Here is a 20861-nt window from a genome sequence, read left to right on the forward strand (position 1 = left end):
GAGTACATGGAGAAGAGTAAAGAAAATATAAGACTATCCAGAAAAGCAAGAAGGAGCCAGATTGTGAAGAGCCTTAAATGTCAAACAAAAGATATTTTATTTGATCATGGAGTTAATAGGAAGCCAATGGAATTTGTTGAGAAAGAGGTAGGTGACATTGTCTTATCTGCATTTTAAGAAAATCACTTTAGCAGGTAAGTGGAAAGTAGAATAGAATGAAGAGTGACTTGGAATCAAGATATTTTAAAATTGGTTGTGTTGGACTTAGTATAATCATATGAAGTCTTTTCTTATGAGTATTAATGTGGTATAGTGAAATGAATACTAGATTTGAAATCATATGCTTCAAATCTTAGTCTTTCAATTTACCACTAGAGTAACTCACCATTAGGTGAGTTAAATTTTTCTTCTATTTAGATCAACTTTTTGATTTTTACATTTTGTAAAATATCAGTGCCATTTGTGGTCTAGTGAAGTCCTATAGACCCTTTCTTAGAATAATGTTTCTAAATGTATACAATAAAATGCATAGAACCACAAAGGAAGTCAATTATTTTAAATAGAGATATTTTTCCCATTTAAGTTCACATACTTCTTAAAATCTTTCCATGGACCCCTTCAAGGATTAAAACCTTCTGGTCTGGGTACTTGGAAAACCCATGCTATTTCCCAGTGATCACTGCATCCCTTTCCAAATGCTTATAATCACTTAATACAATAAAATGTTTTACTAGTGATTAAAAGCAAGATCCCTGGGTAGTAAATTGACAATTAATATTTGCAAATTTTTGAAATTCAAGATGTTTTCTTGTCCCCAGTCTTATGGAATATCTTTTACTGGTCATCACAAACAAATGATATGAAAAATGCTTAGTATTTACTTTGTGTCAGGTACTATTAAACAACGATAATTCAAATATGAAGCAAAGATAGTTCTTACCTTAAAGGAGTTTGCATTCTTATAGCAAGAAACAAAACATGTAGGGGAGTAATGACCAAAGAAATATGTTATTGTCTGGAAAATCACAATAATAGTGAGTGGGGAACATAAAGCACCCAATTAATGCACCCTTTCCTTAAGCAACGGTAGTATTGATTTGATGACAATTACCAGAACAAGATACAGAAAAAAGGAAAGATGCTGTGGCATGAAAGAAAAATATGAAGCCTAATTGGTTGACTGGCATAAATGTGGTGAACCAGTTACGACAGCCATGGCCCCAGAGCAAGAGGTCAAGGTTTAGTTGGGAAGCTGCAATGCCACATCAGGGTACCATGGCATAATGATGTCTGTTGATTCATTATTGTCCAGAGTAATTGACAGTGGCAAATCACATCTACAAATGTTTTGAGCCACCTGGGATATTACTCATCTGGACCTAGGGACTTGGACTCATTTTAACCAATTAAATACTCTCTATCTACATACTTATTTGGGCCTTCAATTCCCTGTTAACTATATTTGTCTTACTCTTCATGGTTTGAAGAGCATATTTCTTGAAAGAGAATATAGAGACAAAACAGGAATTATATAGCTATGCTTTTTCTCTATCATCTACAAAAATGACTGAATATTTTTAAGTTGAAATTGTGGATGTATCCCTTCTTTTGTCTTAATTTTGCTTAGAAAATGCTGAATTCTTATCAAACTTAACTCTGCATTTGGAAAATACTTTAAAAAAATAAGTACTTTCACATCTAATATTTCATGTGTCCTAACAATGTAACTGTGATCTATCATCACTCAATTCTCTTGGCTCACAGATCTTAGGTCATTTCTTTGGGCTACACCATCTTCATTGATGTGTTAAGGATGATCACTTTTTCCATTAAACACTCAATTAGATTGTTACACCTGCAGTTATGAAGCAGCATAAGATTTTATTTATAAGAAAAGGGGGAAAAGTCTTGTTTAGTTTAAACATAAAAACAAATACAGAACTGGTCTGGGCATGATTTGTGTTCTAGTGTTCCCTGAAGCCACATGTCACTAAAGTTGAAGTGAAAATACTTGTCTGGGGAAAAAGAAGCATGAAGATTGGGTAGGGATTGTGGGGAATTTTGTGTGTGTGTGTGTGTGTGTGTGTGTGTGTGTGTAGAGAGAGAGAGAGAGAGAGAGAGAGAGAGAGAGAGAGAGAGAGAGAGAGACTTTTATCCCTTTTAGTTCCAGATCATAAATGTTAACCAGGATTGTGATGCTTACTCATCAGAGGAGATATATCATGAGTTATTTGGTGCCTATGAAATAAATCAGGTCTGGCAAGCCTAGAAGTTCTGTTGAGATTGACAAATCTATAGTCAAGAGCCATCTTTGTGAAGAGTGAAACCATATGCCATCGACTGTTTGAGCTGAAAAGAATCCCTATACTAATGAAACCAATGATGGGATCAGACAGCATCAAGAGCCATTTTGCCTTTTCACAACTTCCCAAATTGGGCTGGTTTTTTTTTTTTTTTTACCTTTGCTACTGACTGAACTATGGAAAATACCAGAATATGCAGCACTAACAAGGAATAAAGATCTTGTACCAGATGGTGCCACTCCTCTCCACCTAGCTCCAGCCCAAACAGTCTGCCAGAGTTTTGAAGAAAAATCCAAATTGTTCATATCACTAAGTCAATGAAGCCACAGTACAAAAAGCACACCTCCCTCAAGTACTGGAAGCCTTTATGAAGTTGGATTATTTGTGCCAATGGATCTGAGCATTGCTATTTCAGAATCTTTACTAAAAAGTGTTGGCAATCACAAGTGCTCTGATTAATACAAATGAAACTCCCAAGAGCAATCAGTCAAGCAATCAATCAACAACCATTGGTTAAGGGATGTGTAAGATTTTATGCTGGACAATGGGGACACAGACAAAAAAAGTCAGCTTTTAGCCTCCTAGAACTTATATTTTATATGAAAAGAAATATATACACAGATACGCACACACACATACATAAAGTCAATAAGTGCAAAATAAATAAGAGGTAAGCTGGTTGGGCAGAACTATCAGATAGGGAGATTAGGAGAAGCATGTAGCAGGTGGTGTTAGAGCCAAACTTTAAAGAAAACTAAGGATTCTAAGAGGCAGAGTAGGATGAACAAATAGATCAATTATGAGGTTATTTTAGTAGTCCAAATGAAAAATGAGAGCGTCTGAAGTAGAGGGGTAGCTGTATGAATTGAGAACAAGAGAAGGATGTAAAAGAAATAGTGGAGGTACAAACTGATAAGGCATACGGAGTGAGGGAGTATGAGGAAGAGAGTATCATCTGAAGTTTTAAGCCTGGATGATTGTGGGTCCTTAAAAGTCTGGAACAGGGGAAAGTTTTTTGGGGGAGCAGAGAATAAGTTCTGTTTTGTACATGAGTTCAGAGTATGAGTTGAGATATAGTATCACCAGAATCAAATGGTGGAATTGAAACAGCATATCCCAGTTCAATTCTCTCAACATTTCCCTAAATGCAATTTAAAATATCTCAAATTCTAGAGTAGCAAAGGCAACAAAAAGTCAAAGTGAGACATTTTTCCAGCCCAGGACAATTAGGTGTTCAGTAGGAGAAATCTGTCACACTGACGGGGGACTTGCCCAAAGTATACAAAGCCTTAGAAATGACTGTGACCACAACATAGACTACAGGGGACTATTTGCTAGCATTGACTTCTGGACCCTGTCACATTGCTTATATTCAGCTGGGCATTTCAGTTCTAGGGAACAAAGGAACTTTAGCACTTGATGCTTCAGTGCAATGGGGACCTTTCCTGGGTAAAGACCAGAGTAGAGACCAGGAAACTGCTGACTACATCACTTCTCAGATCATACCACTATATAGACTATCAGAACTAGCTCTTAAAATAGTAGCACAAAAAAGCCTAAAGCTTGGGGACAGTGTTCTCTCTGCCTTAGGAAGAGAGCCCAACTTTAACATAAATTTAAAACTTAAGAGATATTCTGGAAAAATGAGAAGAAAACAACGATGACCATAAAAAGATACAGGGAGAGTCACAAACTCAAAAGACAACAATGTCAGAATAGCTACAAGCAAGGCTTCAATAGAAAACTAAAGTAAATTGAATGTAAACCAACAAGAATTTTTGTAAGAGCTAACAAATGACTTTAAAAATTGAATAAGAGAGACAGAGGAAGAATTGAGAAAAAATGAGAGTGATACAAGAAAAATATGAAAAGAAAATCAACAGTTTGGCAAAAGAGGCACAAAAAGTACTGAAGAAATAATACCTTAAAACAGAATCGGTCAAATGGAAAAAGAGGTACAAAAGCTTACTGAAGAAAATAACTCCTTAAAAATTATCTTTGGGCAAGCAGAAGTTAATAATTCTAAGAAACATTAAGAAACAATAAAATCAAAAGAATAAAAAATGGAAGAAAATGTGAAAAATATCATTGGAAAAACAATTGATTTGGGAAATACTTTGAGGAGAGATAACCAAAGAATTATTGAACTACCAGAAAGCCACGATTTTAAAAAAGAGCCTAAAAATCACATTTCTATGAAAAACTACACCGATTTCTTAGAATTAGAGGTAAAATAGAAATTGAAAGAATCCCCCATTCATGTCATGAAAGAAATACCAAAATGAAAACTGGCAATTTTATCACGAAATTTTAGAGCTCCCTGGTCAAGGAGAAAAAAGTTTAAGCATCCAGAAAAAAAGCATTTAGATGTGATGTAGCTACAATCAGTATTACAAGATTTATCAATTTCCACATTAAAGAAACAGAGGGCTTGAAATGTGATATTCCAGAAGTCAGAGGAGTTAGGGTTACAAACAAGAATTATCTACCCAGCAAAACTGAGCATAATACTTCAGGGGAAAAAAAATAAATATTTAATAAAATACCACCAGAGATCTCTCTTTGGGAGTGTCTACAAAACACAAGAATATTTAGTCTATTAGTAAAAAATTCAATTGGTAATATGCTTTATTTTTCTATAATATAAGATTACTAGTATGGCTGAATGTTTAATAACTTTAGACATAGGGCTAAGAAAATATTTTTTCCATTTGAGTAGCTTTTTCTATATTGTTCATACTGTTGATAAAAAAAAATTTAATATTTCCCCAGTTACATTCAAAACAAAAAAAAAATTACATTTGTTTTAAAAATTTTTGAGTTCTAGTTTCTCTCCCTTATCCCCACACACAAATAGGAAACTACATGTAAGGCTATGCAAAACATTTCCTAAAAGTCAAGTTGTAAAAGAAAACATAGATCTTCCATCTAATGAAAATAAAAATCCTCAAGAAAAATGAAATTTAAAAAAAGATACATGCATATATATGTATATATATATATATATCAGATACAATCAGTTCCTTCTTTGAGTATGGATAGGATTTTTCATCATTAACCCCTTTAGAGTAGTCATGAATGATTGTGCTACTGATAATAGCAAAGTCATTTACAGCTAGTCATCCCAGAACATTGCTATTACTTTGTACACAGTACATTTCACTTTGCTTGTTGAATTCATGGACGACTTTCCAATTTTTTTTTTTCCTTCCCGAGAGCATTTTGCTCATCATTTCCCAGAGAACAATAATATTCCATCACAAATACACAGTACAGTTTGAGCCATTCCCCAATTAATGGGCATCCCCTCAATTTCCAATTTTTTTATGCCTTGAGAAGAGCGCTTCTATGAATTTTTTGGTACATTTTTGAATCTCTTGGTATTCATAGCTAGTAGTGGTATTATTAGGTCAAAGGATATGCATGAACTTATAACCCTTTGGGCACAAGTCATATCTTCTGATCATTTATCAATTGGGGATGGCTCTTACTTTTTATAAATTTGACTCAGTTTTTTCTATGTTTGAGAAATTAGGGTTTATCAGAGAAACTTGCTTCAAAGTTCTTTTTACAATTACTATTGCTGTTTCCTCCCATTTATTCTCTCTCTTCTTTTACCATGCCCCTCCTCAAAAGAGTTTTAGTACTAAACACTTCTTCCCCAATATGCTCTCTCTTTTATTACTCTCCTCCCTTCCCATAACCTATTCCTCTCCTATTTTCCTTCAGGGTAGGATATATTTCTATATTCTATATCCATCTTAAGTTTATATGTTATTTCCTCTTTGAGCCAGTTCTGGTGAGAGTAGGATTCACTCACTTTCCTTCTCTTCCCTCTCTTCCCCTCTAGTGTAAAAGCTTTTTCTTCTTTTTTTTAATGACAGATAATTTGCACCATTCTACTTTTCCTTGCGCATTTCTCTCAGTATATTCCTCTCTCACCTCTTAATTTCATCATTAAAAAAAATATTTAGCTCTTTATATTCAACTCATACCCGTGCCTTCTATCTATATGCTTTCTAACTGCCACAATTATGAGAAAGTTCTAATGAGTTACAAGTATCATCCTTCCATGTAGGAATGTAAACAGATAAAACTTATTAAGTCCCTTATGATATCACTTTCCTGGATTACCTCTTTATGAATCTCCAGAGTTCTGTATTTGGAAATGAAAGTTTACATTCAGCTCTGGTACTTTCATCATGAATGGTGGAAAATTAATTTAATGACCACTTTTTCCTCTGAAGGATTATACTGTTTTTCTGGGTAAGTCATTATTGGTTATAATCTTAGCTCCATTGCTCTCTGGAATATCATAATCCAAGCCTCCTAGTCTTTTAATGTAGAAGTTGCCAAATCTTGTGTTATCTTGACTATGGCTCCACTATATTTGAATTATTTTTTTCTAGATGTTTGCAGTATTTTCTCTTTGACTGGGGAGTTCTGAAATTTGGGTTTAATATTGCTGGGTGTTTTCATTTTGGGATCCCTTTCAGGAGGTGATCAGTTCTTTCAATTTCTATTTTATCTCCTTGGTTCTAGAATATCAGGACAGTTTTCCTTGATAATTTCTTGAAAAATAATGTTCAGGCTCTTTTTTATCATGATTTTCAGATAGACCCACAATTTTAAAATTACTTCTCCTGTATTTATTTTTCAGGTCAGTTGTTTTTCCAATGAGATATTTCAATTTTTTCTATTTTTTCATTTTTTGGATTTTGCTTTATTGCATTCTGATTTCTTATACAGCTATTAGCTTTCATTTGCTCAATTCTATTTTTTAAGGAATTATTTGACTCAGGGAGCTTTGGTAGTTCATTTCCCAATTGGCCAATTTAGCTTTTAAGGCATTCTTCTTCTCATTAGCCTTTTTGGTATTTCCTTTTGTACCACTCTCAATTATTTCCCTAATTCTTCTTCTATCTCTCTTACTTGATTTTCAAAGTCCCCTTTGAAATCTTCCATGGCCTGAGCCCAATTCTTATTTTTCTTGGAGGCTTTGGATGTAGGAGCTTTGAGTTTGTTATTATCTTCTGAGTTTGTTTTGATCTTCCTTCTCACCTGAATAACTTTCAATGTTCAGGAACTTTTTCTGTTATTTGCTCATTTCCCTAACCTATTCCTAGTCTTTTAACTCTTTATTAAAATAGGGCTCCATTTCCAGGGTGGAGGGTGCATTGTCCCAAGCTTCAGAGATTTTGTGCAACTGTTTTCAAAGATCCTTCTAGGGATCTGATTACACTCTTTTCTGCCCTGGAGTTGTTAGGAGCATCCTTGCCTCACTGGAGCTGTAAGATCTAGTGTGCTTGTTGTGCCAAAGTTCCATTTGATGTCCTGACCTAGTTTCCCCATTGTCCTATTTAGTTATTCTGCCTCAGGTTATAACCTTTCCCTCTTAATGTTTGATGAGATAAAGGTTTTATGTCTTTAGGTTATAGACATTCCTTCTTAATGTTTGACAGGATAAAGGTTTATCCATTTTAGATGTCATTAGAATATCACTAACCTCCCTCCATTGTGTTATCCTAGGGGCCTCCCCCACCATTAGGTTATTCCCACCTAAGTACCTCCATTATGCCATTGTTCTTGTTATTCTATAAAAAAGTTTGCTGACCCAATACTCGAGGCTGGACTCTTTTTGATGATAGTCTCGTCCAGCCCTGGGATCAAACATGGATCCATTGGTCCCAGTATTCTCTCTATTTAATAAACTACTGAATTGGTCTCTAATCTCTGTCTCGCTCAGTTTCTTTGGCATTACATGCTAAAGCAATAGAGTGCTGCTTTTCTGGGCCAGGACAGGGCTAGGGCCATGGCCAGGGACAAGCATTGCACTGGGACTACACCTGGACTCACACTCTGTTGTCACAGACTCTCTTCTGTGACCTTCCAAGTCCTCCCTAGTGTCCTGACACTGGGGTCCTGGCAGGGATTGGGGACAGGGCCAGGCTGGGGCTGGGAATGGGGTGGAGCTGTACTGGCATGGCCTGTGCTGGGATTGAATGCTGGATTTCCATCCTGGGAAACAGACTTTTTCTACTGAGCTTCTAAGTTACCTTCAGCTGGGAAATGTTCTGTTCTATACTTTTGGATATTCCAATGCTCTAAACTTTGTTTAGAATCATTAAAGAAATTTGGAGCAGTTTGGGGGAGAGGTTGGGTAAGTTCCTGCCTTTACTCCAACATTTTGGCTTTGCCTCCTCCACTCTCTCTTTCTTGATGCTTTTTTTGGGTTTTAGTAGCCCTTTCTCCTGGTATTACTTCTATCTATATGACCTCATTTTCTCTGTCTCCTTTGCTAGATACTCTTCTATTTTGTACCTTCTCACTGTAGGTGTTCCTCAACCTTCTGTCCTGGGCCTGCTACTCTTGTTCCTCTTTATTGCTTCACTTGGTGATCTCAATAATTCCAATGGATCTAATTACGGTCTTTATGCTGATGATTCCCATACCTAACCTTTTCTGCCCCAGGCTCTGTTGACATCCAATCTCTCATTTCAAACTTTCTGGTCCCTTTAACTGGATGGCCAGTAGGTATCTCAAACTCAAAATGTCAAAAATAGAACTCATTCTCTTTTCCTCTAACTCTTCTCCTTCTGATCAAGTACACCCCTCTTTCTCCTCTGACATTTTTACTACTTTAGTGTAGTCCCTCCTCATCTCAGGCTTTGATTCTTGCAATAGCCTGCAGATGGGTTTGCCAGCCTTAAGTATCTTTCCATTCCAATCCATTCTCTATTCAGTCATGTGAGGAAATTATAATTATTCTGTATCATTTAATAATTAATTCTATTCTATAATTGACCTTTTTTTGTATTATGGTCCCATCTTGTGGGATTGGTCAAGCCAAATTTCTTTGTCCCTAAATTAAGTTCAGGAATATAGTTTTTCCTCTGAGTTAATTTAAAGGGTATTATATATATATACACATATTGTCTCTCTCTCTCTCCCTCTTTATATATATATATATACATACATACATACATATATATATACATATATATACATATATATATATATATAATTATCAGATTATTAAAAGGGAATGTTGTTATCATTCACACTATTGGTCCCTGGCACATCTACTTTTTGTCTGTAAGTCCCAACTAGATTAATTTGGTGTTGTTACACAAAATATGTCTTCATCCTTGCCTGTCTTTATGAAGTGAGAGCAGATTTGGTCTACTCCAAGGAGACAGTGAGGCTGGTGGTAGTTATGCCCTAACAAAGAATCTAAAAAGCAGGTGAGTCTTGTAAAAGAATTAGCATCCCTTAATTGTTAGAGGGGTGTGGCAAGTCACATTTGAATGCTAACCTGCTTTTCTTAGCATAGCCAATTATAATGTCAACCAATGATCCAGACCCATTCCTTTCCTGCATGCCATTAAAAAAGGATTTACCTTACCCCCACTCCTCCACTGGGGTCGCTGACCCTACTGAGGTGGCCAGTCTCACACCTACTTTGTTAACAATTATATGCATCACTATTAATAAGCTGATTTTGCTCAGAATCTGTACCTTAGTTTATTTTTATTGAATTTGCTAATGATACACTAAAGTGATTTTCCAAAAGCAAAGATCTGATCCTGTCACTACTCTGTTTAATAAACTCAGTGGCTTCCTATTATCTCTAGGAACAAATACAAAATATCCCATTTGGCATTGAAAACCTTGGCTTTGGCCATAGTAGGTGCTTAATAAATATTTATTGATTTTTCTTTCCAAAGGATACGTTACATCTTGTTTCCATGTCTTTGAAAAGGCAGTCTATCATAGATGAAATGTATTTCCTTATCTTCTAATAACATCTCTTTCTTTACTTTAAAGAAACAATTTAAATATCGTCTCTTATGTGAAGTCTTTTCTGATTTTCTCAATTGCCAGGGAGTTCCTTCTCAAATTGCCTTGCAAGTATATACTTTGTGCATTTGTCTTTCTTTTTTTGTATTTAATAAACATATTATTTTTTTGCATGCACATTGTCTTCTGCACTAAATTGTAAGCTTTTTGTAAGTAGGATTGCTTAATTTATTTTATTTCAGAATATCTGGCACATAGTAGGCACTTAATAATGCTTAGTGATTCATTCATGTAAATTTGATCAAAGGATTAAATATAAGAAGATGTTTGTCAGGGTGGGAGGGCAAGTATGTTTACTGACCTACAGAATGATGTCAGAAGACTACTTCAGTAACAAATATCTGATTAAATAAAATCTTTATTAAGTGTTTACTTTATGCAGAGAACTGTGCTAAATGATGAAAATATAAATAGAAAAGTAAAATAGTTCCTATTCTCAAGGATCCTAAAATCTGACTGGGGAGATAACCCATATAGAAAGCTATAATGTGGAAAGTCCTTGAGTTAAGTAGCAAAGCAGATGATAATGTACTTTTTAGATCTCATATCCACTGATAGCATATTGGTTTCTATTGTTTAACAATTTGACAATGTTAAAGACTTTGGTGACAAGAACTTTATTTTCTGAATCTTCAATAAATATGACTGTAGTAGCTTCAAGGAGCAAGTGAATAGTTGTAATCACATAATGGAGTGAAATTGTTGAATTCTTAGAAGCTGAGGCATTTTACTATCCTAAAAATTGGATCATGTATAGGCCATCAAGTGATTTAAAAGGGTACTTGATACATCTCTTAGTTCCACAGGCCAGTGAAGTAAGGAAAGGTTGACGGACTAACTCTTGTAAAGTGGATCATGGAGTAATCTATTCATGAATTAACTGTAACTTGGGTAAGGGTAAGGATATTATATATATATAATATATATAAGGATATTATAACTCAAAAGGAAAATACACAAAAATGAGGTGGTACATATAAAGACATGATAAGAAGGAAGTATGTTTATGTGTTATGAATCAGTAGCAAAATGGGATTTAATGACAGCCCAAGATAAGGGGTCTAAAGACAGGAAGGTTAGCATTATTACTAAAAATCTCTTAGAAAAGTTCTTTACAATATAAGATAATTTAGATGGGAAGATTAGAAGTTTTATCTTTGCATGATGAGTGAAAAAATGTCAGGATATTAATTTGAAAATGTCTAGGAGACATTAAAATATGTGGACAATAATTAAAGGGTTGAGAGAGTCTGGGGGGGGAGGGGAAGACATTAAAATATAGGAATCAACTGATTTGTATTCCTCATTTTTTCCTTATTGTACTAAGAGAGCTTAACTTTACCTTTGGGGCTGGAACTTTACTATCAACTAATTAACATATTTCTCTGAGAATGAGAATGAATTTCCTGTTTCTGGATCATTCCTGTCTGCCAGCTCCTCTGACTAGATGCCAAATTAGATAACCCTGTGAAACAACAAATAAAAACAACACTGTCTATCTAGTTTTAGTAATTAATAAAACAGGCAGTATCTAATATTACAAGAGTCAATTACAGATAGTTATCATTTAGAGTAAGTGGATGATTTTTATATAATTCAAATTTGCCTAGCAAAAGTGAGGACCAGAGGGAAAGAGACAGAAGGGAGGCATCCCTATATGGAGGGAGGGAGCTGGCACATAGTTCAAGAATAAGAGGAAAAAGAACAAGAGGAAGAAAGAACATGAGGAGGAACATGTGGATGTGGGGGGACACCAATGACCTGTGAAGGTCCAACACAAACATAGATAGGAGAGGACCAGCAACCTCACAGGACCGTAGATAGACAGACAGTAGCTGAGCCCACAGATGGAAGGCAGACACATTGGTCAGACACTAGCAGGTGGGCTTAGTAGGGCATAAGTTCCCTGTTTTGGTTTCAGAAATCTCAACCTAAGTTCCTGATCCAGCATTGGTGGAGACTATGGCTTTCTTTCTTCATCTTAATTTTTCTGCTTTCTCTTGGAGGTTTTCTTTCTTCTTTTTTCTTTTTTTTTTTTTTGGTAGAGGATGGGGAGGCTTGTAGCCTCTAGTTAAGGGACAGGAGCAGAGAAAGAGAGAAAACAGTAATCTACAGTAAAGTTAACAGAGATGGTTCTTCCAGAAATCTTTATCTAGTATCAAAATTTGTGACACATGAATTTTAAGTAAAGCCAGAACTGTTTGTATATCATAAGTTGATCTGTGAAGTGAGCTGAATTCAGAAAATATTGTTATATTAAAACATTACAAAATGTAGTTAGTTCCCAGTCCAACTCATAGAAGGGTTCTTAAGTTTACAATAAAGCTAAAATAACACTTTTATTGCTAATAATACCAAAAGTTTTAATATTTGATTAATGTGATTTCATCTACATTATGGATTAAATTAACTTTTTATAACATTGTTCCTATAGGAAATCTTGTTGCATAAAGCAAAGATGGGATAAACATGTTTAGCCCCACTCCATCTCTGTTTCACATCATATTGTCTGCTATAGCCACCAAGTCCACATGGTAAATATATCCAGGTAAGATAATGTGATACTTCAAGAAGCAAAGATATATACATTGAATGTTCTTTATAGTGCTGACAGATCTGGTCACTATGTTAAGATCACAGAAAATGGTTATCCATTTCTACAGGATATTTATAAGTCAGAAAAGCAGAATAGCCTAGTAGATAGTCAATTTTGGAGCTAGGAAGGCTTTCTTCTCCAAAAACACCTGATAATTGAGTTCATCTGGACTAATCACTAACTATTCAGTGCTCAAGGAATTCTCTAAGACTCAAGTTACAGATTAGAAGTTGATTTGCATATTTAATTACTTTGATTATCTGTATTTGCTAGCTTTATTTTTATGGTTTTTAGATTGTAAAAATGTAGACTTGTCTAAACCATTAGAAGATTGACTCTTTGTGAGTAGGGATTGATTGCTTGATTGTGCTTATATTCCTGGGGCCTAGCACAGTGCCTAGTCCACATAGTAGACTTTTAATAAATACTTTATTGATAGTTAATTGTAGATTGATTGTAGAGGGAGTATAGTTTCCTGTACCAATGAAATCACAGATCTGGTTAGGAAAAAAAAGAATCCTGGTAAATTCATAAAGGAAATGTTTTCTCTTGTAATTAGGAAAGTACCTGCAATAAATAACTAGCATTGGAAACTGGGATAGACTAATTAATTTTCTATAAAGTCTGATTCTCAGATTTAACTAACATATGCTATTAATTTCTCAAACTTTCTGACCTTCAAAGTATTTTAAAAATATGTATTTTTACACATTTTTAAAAAGTATTTTAAAGATGGGATCTTTCCTTATTTCCCTCCTCCTACTGGCACCTCCCTCCAAAAAAAAATTATCTTATATTTGTTTTGCATATACTTTAAATGTGCATATGTTATTTCTTCAGATAGAATTAAGCTTCTTGATGCCAGGAACTGTTTATTTTAGGTCTGTATCCCCAGCAAATAGGATTATGCCTGGAAGATATAAATATTTGTTAGGTGTGTGATCCAGTGCATTTGAAGATTGATTTTTCTTCATAACATAACAAATTAGAAAAATGTAATTAATATTGTATTTATTTGTTTCTCTTTTTCCATTTACTTTTTTTTAAAAACACAATATATTTACCCTTCTTTTCAATAAAAAGTAAGCTTCTTGAGAACCTATGTGATTTTCTGTTTGTATTTCAATTGTCCTTGCCTAGCACTGTGTTTTGCTCTTACGAGGTACTGAAGAAAGATTTTCTTAGGATTGAAATAAATTGAATATCTGTTTTCTTTTTGATACTGTAGCATTAACTTTTTTTTTCTTTTACATATTTCTGAAAGGCTTGATTTCTTTTTAAGTTGGTGGTCATTTTGTAGGCAAAGAAAAACTATCATACTTTTTCAGTTATTTTGGCAATACCCTAGTGTGTGGGCTATTTTAACACCATCTCATCTCTAATTGACTCTTGTCAGAGGTGCAATATTACAGATAGGAATGTTTGTTATTGAAACAAACAAACCATGTGGCATCCTAGATTTGTATGCAAAAGATTTACAATAAAACTAAGTAGTTATTTACTTTAAATATGCCAATTAACTGTTACTAATGTACAGCACACTTCTAGGTTAAGGATGATTGATGGTAACATGCAGTGAAATGTTCTTAAATTGTAGACAGAAAATGGTAATGCACAAAATGGAAAGAACCACCAACTGATAGTACTCGTTATGTTTCAAAACAACACTTAAAAATTGTTCTTTCATTGTTCTTTTGGGCTTTTTCTATCCCCTACTTCTATTGTATACAAGCCAAAACAATCTTAAAAAGTTTTGGAGAACAAAAAAATGTTTTAGTGCAAAGTGTGCATCATGGACCCAATCTCATTTCTGTACTCAGTGGAAACTGCAGGACAAGTTTTGCCTGAATGAGGAGAATGGTTCTGAGTCTTTTAAATGCCTGACATTCAGTTTATCGCTATTAGAGAACTAATTAAAGGGAGAAATGACTTCTTTAGTGGAGGAAAGTTGAATCTTGCTTAGCTAGACAGCGACTTTTCGTTTGCTCTATTCAGTATTTTAGAAGATCAGACTATCGTCATCGGGACTGAGCCAACTTACACAATGTGTCTTTGTGTGAGTTTGACCAGAGCTGCAATTAGAGGATTTATATTGGCTGGTCAATAAGGACTGGATCTTCAGGCTGTCCACACAATGATCAAACCACTGTTCTGGCTGGTCAATTCAGAAAACAAATGACCAATTCAGTGAGGGGGGGTGGGGGTGGTAGAGAGTGGGAAAGTCTGGGGAATCAGTTGAGTTGTTTACTGAATTGAATTGCTTCATTGACTCAGATATCAAATTGTGTGATTCACAGGACCAATCAATACAGTCAAAACATGAGTTGTAGGGGTAGAGTTTAGACATAACCACTGTGACCTTGGCTGTTCCTTTAGTAGATGATTCAATTTCAAGAATGAAATAGAGTAGAAATTTTAAATTTTACAAAATCTGGAACATTTTCTGGAAAACAGGAATACAAGAAAACTTAACATTGAAAATATTATTATAATGCTTTTTTGAAGATTCAGAGGAAACATCATAAAATTATAGTACTGTAGTGGTCACAGTATGAACATCAATAATCATTGTACTAATGAAGGACATTCCAGTTAATATAAATTCTTGATTGATAGAATGCCAGATAAACAATTTTCACTATAATATGAATTTGTCATTCCTTGGTGGGGAAAAAAGGAAACAAACTTATAAAGAAAGATTTAAAATGACAATGAATATCAGTATAAAACAGAACATTAAAAGTGAAAACTTTATTAAAAGATGAAAGTTTTCAGAAACTAAAAGAAGATACATTGAAAAGGAGAGGAAAGCCTTCAGATCCAGATAGATATTCCTCATCCTAGAAAGGAGATAAACTACACAGGGCCTGTAGTCAAGAGGACTAATCTTCCCTAGTTTAAATCTAGTCTCAGACACTTACTAGCTTTATGATCCTGAGCAAGTCACTTAATCTTATTTATCTCAGTTTCCTCATTTGTAAAATGAGCCAGAGAAAGAAATGGCAAACCACTTCAATATCTTTGCCAAGAAAATCCCAAATAGAGTAGGGCTAGACTGGAAAGGACAAACCCATAACAACACTCCAGAAGGGTGGAAGATTTGAGTATCTTAAATGCTTTTGAAGAGATTAGCAAGGTAATAAACATGCCTCCAGGTGATGAATTGAATTTACAGATTATTCCATAATCAGTCAAATACATAAGGTAATGGAGTAACTAGTAATACAAGTTTGTTCATGCAAGGGAAGAACTGTTGAGCAGGAAGAATTTCTGGAAGAAAAGAGTCAAGACTTTTCTCATCTCCTGATAAGAGGTGAAAGATAAGAGGTGAGAGATAACCTTAGCACTGAGGCTCTGATAGAGCAAAAGAAAAGAATATCTGACAACCTTAAATTAAAAATTGTTATTCTAGATGAAAGAACTTCTGAAGTACTCTAGCTGAAAACAGTATGATAATATTGCTACTGAAGAAATCTCAAGATCAGAACTTCTCAGCCCTGCCAGCGACTGAAGATGTAAAAAGACTTGCCCAGTGAAGAGCAATCTCAGTGGAATCATGGGATGAAAGCCTTCTGAAGAAAGAAAAGATATCAACACTCTTGAAGAAAGTGTGCCCCATTGTTTTAGGGATGGGGAGTTATTTGTAATTTCTGTTCTTGTAAAGCCATTAAAAATGCTTTTGCTAAAGGCCTGGTTTCTTTGTTTCCACATTCAGTTATCAATTTTATTTGTTTTTATAATTTAGTGATTTTACTTATTTTTATTAATAGTGTTTTATTTTTCCAAGTACATGCAACAAAAGTTTTTAACATTGATGTTTGAAAAACCTTGCATTTCCAAGTTTTCTCCCTCTCTCTCTCTCTCTCTCCTCTCTTTTCCCCTTCCCAAAATGACAATCTGATATAAGTTAAACATGTGCAATTTTTCTAAACATATTTCTATATTTGTGCTGCTGTGCAAAAAAAAAAAAAATCAAAAGGGAAAAAAAAAAAAAAACACGAGAAAGAAAAAAAAAAAAAAAGACAAGCAGCAAACAACCAAGGTGAAAATACTATGCTTTGATCCGTATGCAGTCTTCATATTTCTCTCTCTGGATGTGGATAGCTCTCTTCATCACAAGACTGTTGGAATTGTCTTGAATCATCTCATTGTTGAAAAGAGCTAAGTCTATTATAATAGATTATCACATAATCTTGTTACTGTGTACAATGTTCTCTTGGTTCTGCTTACTTCTCAGTTATGAATTTAAAATTGAGAGTGAGTTATAAGTTAGAACTAATTGCTATGTAGATGGAAGGGGCTTTGTAGAGAAAGATGCTGTTTGCAGATACACTTATTTGCAGTTAATTCAGTGACAAGGAGGAAAATAGCAGATTTTAACGGTTAATATTTATGTAGCATTTAGTCTACATCTAGCAACATCAGTGACCTTAAGTAATATTATAAATTAGACAGACTTGGTTTTCACCTTTTCTTTCTGTGCTTCTTTTCCAGCTCATTGCCAGCCCTTCCTTTCAGTTCTTTCTTTCTCCATTAGTTTTTCAATCTAAACTTCTCAGCAAAAGATCTGTAAACCCAATCACAAAGTGCTATAAGTAAACTGGATAAAACTTAATGTGTTACTCCATAGAGTCAAAGCCTCATTATTTTAAGAGAAGGATTCTTAATCTTTTTATTTTTATTTGGTCAAGAATCTTTTTGGTAATCTGGTGAAACCTATGGATCTTTTCTTAGAATAATGTTTAAAATGCATAGAATAAAATAAATAGGAATGTAAAGAAAGCCAATCATATTGAAATAAGATGATTAAAAATAAAATTGTGGACCCCAGGTTAAGAACCAATAACTTAAGCCAAGAAATAAAAGTTTTCTTATAGATTATTTGATAAATGGTAAAAAATTTGAGGGTGATTGGACTCTTTCCTCCACTGTTATACAGCCTACTATGTAAACAGCTGTTAACTCTGTTGTACATGACCCTGCATTTTGACTTCTGGTCTCTAATATATATTATAACATATTTGTAAATTATATATATACAATTATATATAACATATACAATTATATAACACTATTAGTGCTTATGGACAACATAGTTCTTTTTTTTCTTCCACTTTATTTTTAATACTCACTGCTTTAGGAATCATGTTGGGAAAGAAAAATTAGAGCAAAAGAAAAAAAAAAAACAGGAAAGAAAAAATACAGAAAAAAGAAGTGAACATAACATGTGTTGATTTACATTCAATCTCCATAGTTCTTTTTCTGAATGCAGATGGCATTTTCTATCAAAGTCTATGGAAATGTTTTGGATCATTGAACCACAGAGAAAAACCAAGTCTTTCATAGTTGAACATCACATGTTCTTGCTGTTATTATGAACAATATATTTCTGGTTCTGCTTGTTTCGCTCAGCATCAATTCATGAAAATCTCCAGGCCTTTTGAAAATCAGCTTGTTCATCACTTTTTATAGAACAATAAGATTCCATCATCTTCATGTACCACAATTTAGTCAGTCATTCTCCAATTGATAAGCATTTATTTACTGATTTTCCAATTCTTTGCTATAACAAAAACTGCTGCTACAAACATTTTTTGTACATATGGATCCTTTCCCCTTCTTTATGGTTTCCTTGGGATGTAAAGTCAGTGGCATTGCTGGGTCAAAGGGTATGTATAGTTTGATAGCTCTTTGGGCATAGTTCCAGAGTGCTCTCCAGAATATTTCACAACATTACCAATAATGTATTAGTGGCCCAGTTTTTTTCACATTCCTTCCAACATTTATCATTATCTTTTGCTGTCATCTTAGGAAATCTAAGAGGTGTGAGGTGATATCTTAGAGTTGTTTTTATTTGCATTTCTCTAATCAATAGTGATTTAGAGCATTTTTCATATAACTATAGATGATTTTCATTTTGCCATCTGAAAATTATCTGTTTATATCTTTTCACCATTCATCAATTGGGGAATGACTTGTATTCTTATAAATGTGACATAGTTCTTTATATATTTTAGAAGTGAGACCTTTATCAGAAATACTGGCTGTGAATATTTTTCCCAGCTTTGTACTTCCTTTTTAATCTTGTTTCTGTTTGTTTTGTTTGTGTGGGCAACATAGTTTCAAAAACAATGCAACATCTTTTTTGGGGTAACAGAGGAAACTGTTCAATTCAAGTTGAGTTGTCTAAATCTTCCTTCCAAAAACTACTGGATCATATTGGACACAAGCCTTCACTTTTGAATGTTAAATTAAATAAAACTGCATATTGGTATCAAGTAATATTAATGTGTCAAGTTTCTTTGAAATCTTTCTCTTTTATGGGCAAAATACCCAACAAGATTCTTTCTCTCTCTTGGCCCATCTCTATGAATCTTCTGTCTGTGTCTCTGTGTCTCTGTGTCTCTCTGCCTCTGTCTCTGTTTCTTTGTCTCTCTTTGTATCTCCTTCTCTCTCTCTCTCTTTCTCGCTGTCTCTTTTTTGCTGTCTCTCTATCTCTTTCTCTGCCTCTGTCTCTCTGTCTCTTTCTCTCTCTGCATCTTGGTGTCTTTGTCTCTGTCTCTGTCTCTGTATCTCTCTCTCTCTCCCTCTCTCTTTCTTTCTCTCTCTCTCTCTCTCTCTCTCTCTCTCTCTCTCTCATATTTATAACTAACCTTAAATTTTTTAACATTTGGTCCTTTCAGCCCATGCCAACTTTTCTGCTGGCTAACAAAGCCCAGGTGGCTCCATCTCCTCTCCAGATTTTTCTTTCCATTCTGGGCAGAGACACAGAAAAGGATAATCTTGGGGCCAAAAGAATCATGACCAAATAGAGCTGACATTCACTTTCATGTAGAAGGTTCCAGACCAGACCAGACTGTGACAATAAGGGTAGTCTAGGCAGCCTTCACTCTGGCACAAATAAAATGAAATAATTCTAGAATATATTGAATTATTTTTTGAATAATTTATTTATTTATTGAATTAAAAATATTTTATTTATTGAATATATTTATTGAATAATAGTATTTAGAAGTTTCTCACTAATTGTGGGATATTCAACTAGTTCATACAATACAAACATTTCAGCTCAAACTCTAGTTTTACCATTGGTGACATGGCTGTATTTAGAATCTACTGATTTTTCCATTCCCATGCAATACCATTTTAAGGGGTTGTTTCAAAACCAATAATTTAATCCACATTCTGCTAAGTTTTAGAAAATGAATGCCCCATACAGATGTGTGTGTGTGTGTGTGTGTGTGTGTGTGTGTGTGTGTGAGGGGGGAGGAGTTGGGATTGTTGTGTTTTTTTTAAATCTGATTTTAATTGTCAAACCCATAAAAATGAATGCAATGAAAAAATGCCATTTTCCTTTTGTGTTTGTGTTTTTGTCTTTTCCTATATACAGATGAAAACATGAATGTACATATTAAAAATAGTATCTTTAAACAGATATCTTTTTAATGTTTTATTTTGGTCATGAATGACTTTAAAAAGTTTGAATCATCTAAATGGCTTATGTTTGAAAATACACAGTGACTGTGTTTAGTAGTTATTACTTGTGATGATTTTATTTTCTTCCATTGGTATGTACCATCATATTAACACATGCTAAGTAAGGGGCAAGTTTTAAATATACATATTTTTGTGGCTAAATCTGTCCTTGGTTTTGTCTGGGCAAAAAGATTGTTGGCTTTTTATTAGACTACATAAGCTAGGGAGAATTAGATTTGAAGCAACATCAAGGGAGATAACTGAGATGAGTTCACTTTTCCAAAGTAATGATTTAATTTGGTAAATTTAAAGACACATATTGGGGGCTTTCTTCATATTGTATCTACATATTCATTTTAATCCAACAAAAAATTTCTGGCAATTATCTAAATATGTAATATATTTGATACAAAATTTCCATATTATCTGAATTTCTGATGAAATTTAAGACATTAATTAAATGTTTTGTCTTTGGGTAGACCCAATCATATAGAGAATATTTTATAGCTAAGGATTATTATTCTCTCCTTGATTCATTCTCCAAATGAGAAATTATTTCCATTTTAGGCAAAATGTTTTCCAGCTAAACTGTAATAGATTATGTGTTTTAAAACATTGTTTTCATT

General features: G+C 34.1%; 1 long non-coding RNA gene across 2 annotated transcripts in view; it reads left to right on the plus strand.

Moving 5' to 3' along the window:
• Positions 1–19037, plus strand: part of LOC127559576 (uncharacterized) — a 191200-nt gene extending 172163 nt beyond the window's left edge. For both annotated transcript variants that reach the window (XR_007953167.1, XR_007953168.1), the window contains 2 exons: positions 12598–12711; positions 16172–19037. This is a non-coding gene — a long non-coding RNA (uncharacterized LOC127559576). The remainder of the gene's footprint in view (positions 1–12597; positions 12712–16171) is intronic.
• Positions 19038–20861: the final 1824 nt, after the last annotated feature.

Source organism: Antechinus flavipes, chromosome 1, assembly GCF_016432865.1.
Source record: "Antechinus flavipes isolate AdamAnt ecotype Samford, QLD, Australia chromosome 1, AdamAnt_v2, whole genome shotgun sequence".
Classification (NCBI taxonomy): domain Eukaryota; kingdom Metazoa; phylum Chordata; class Mammalia; order Dasyuromorphia; family Dasyuridae; genus Antechinus; species Antechinus flavipes.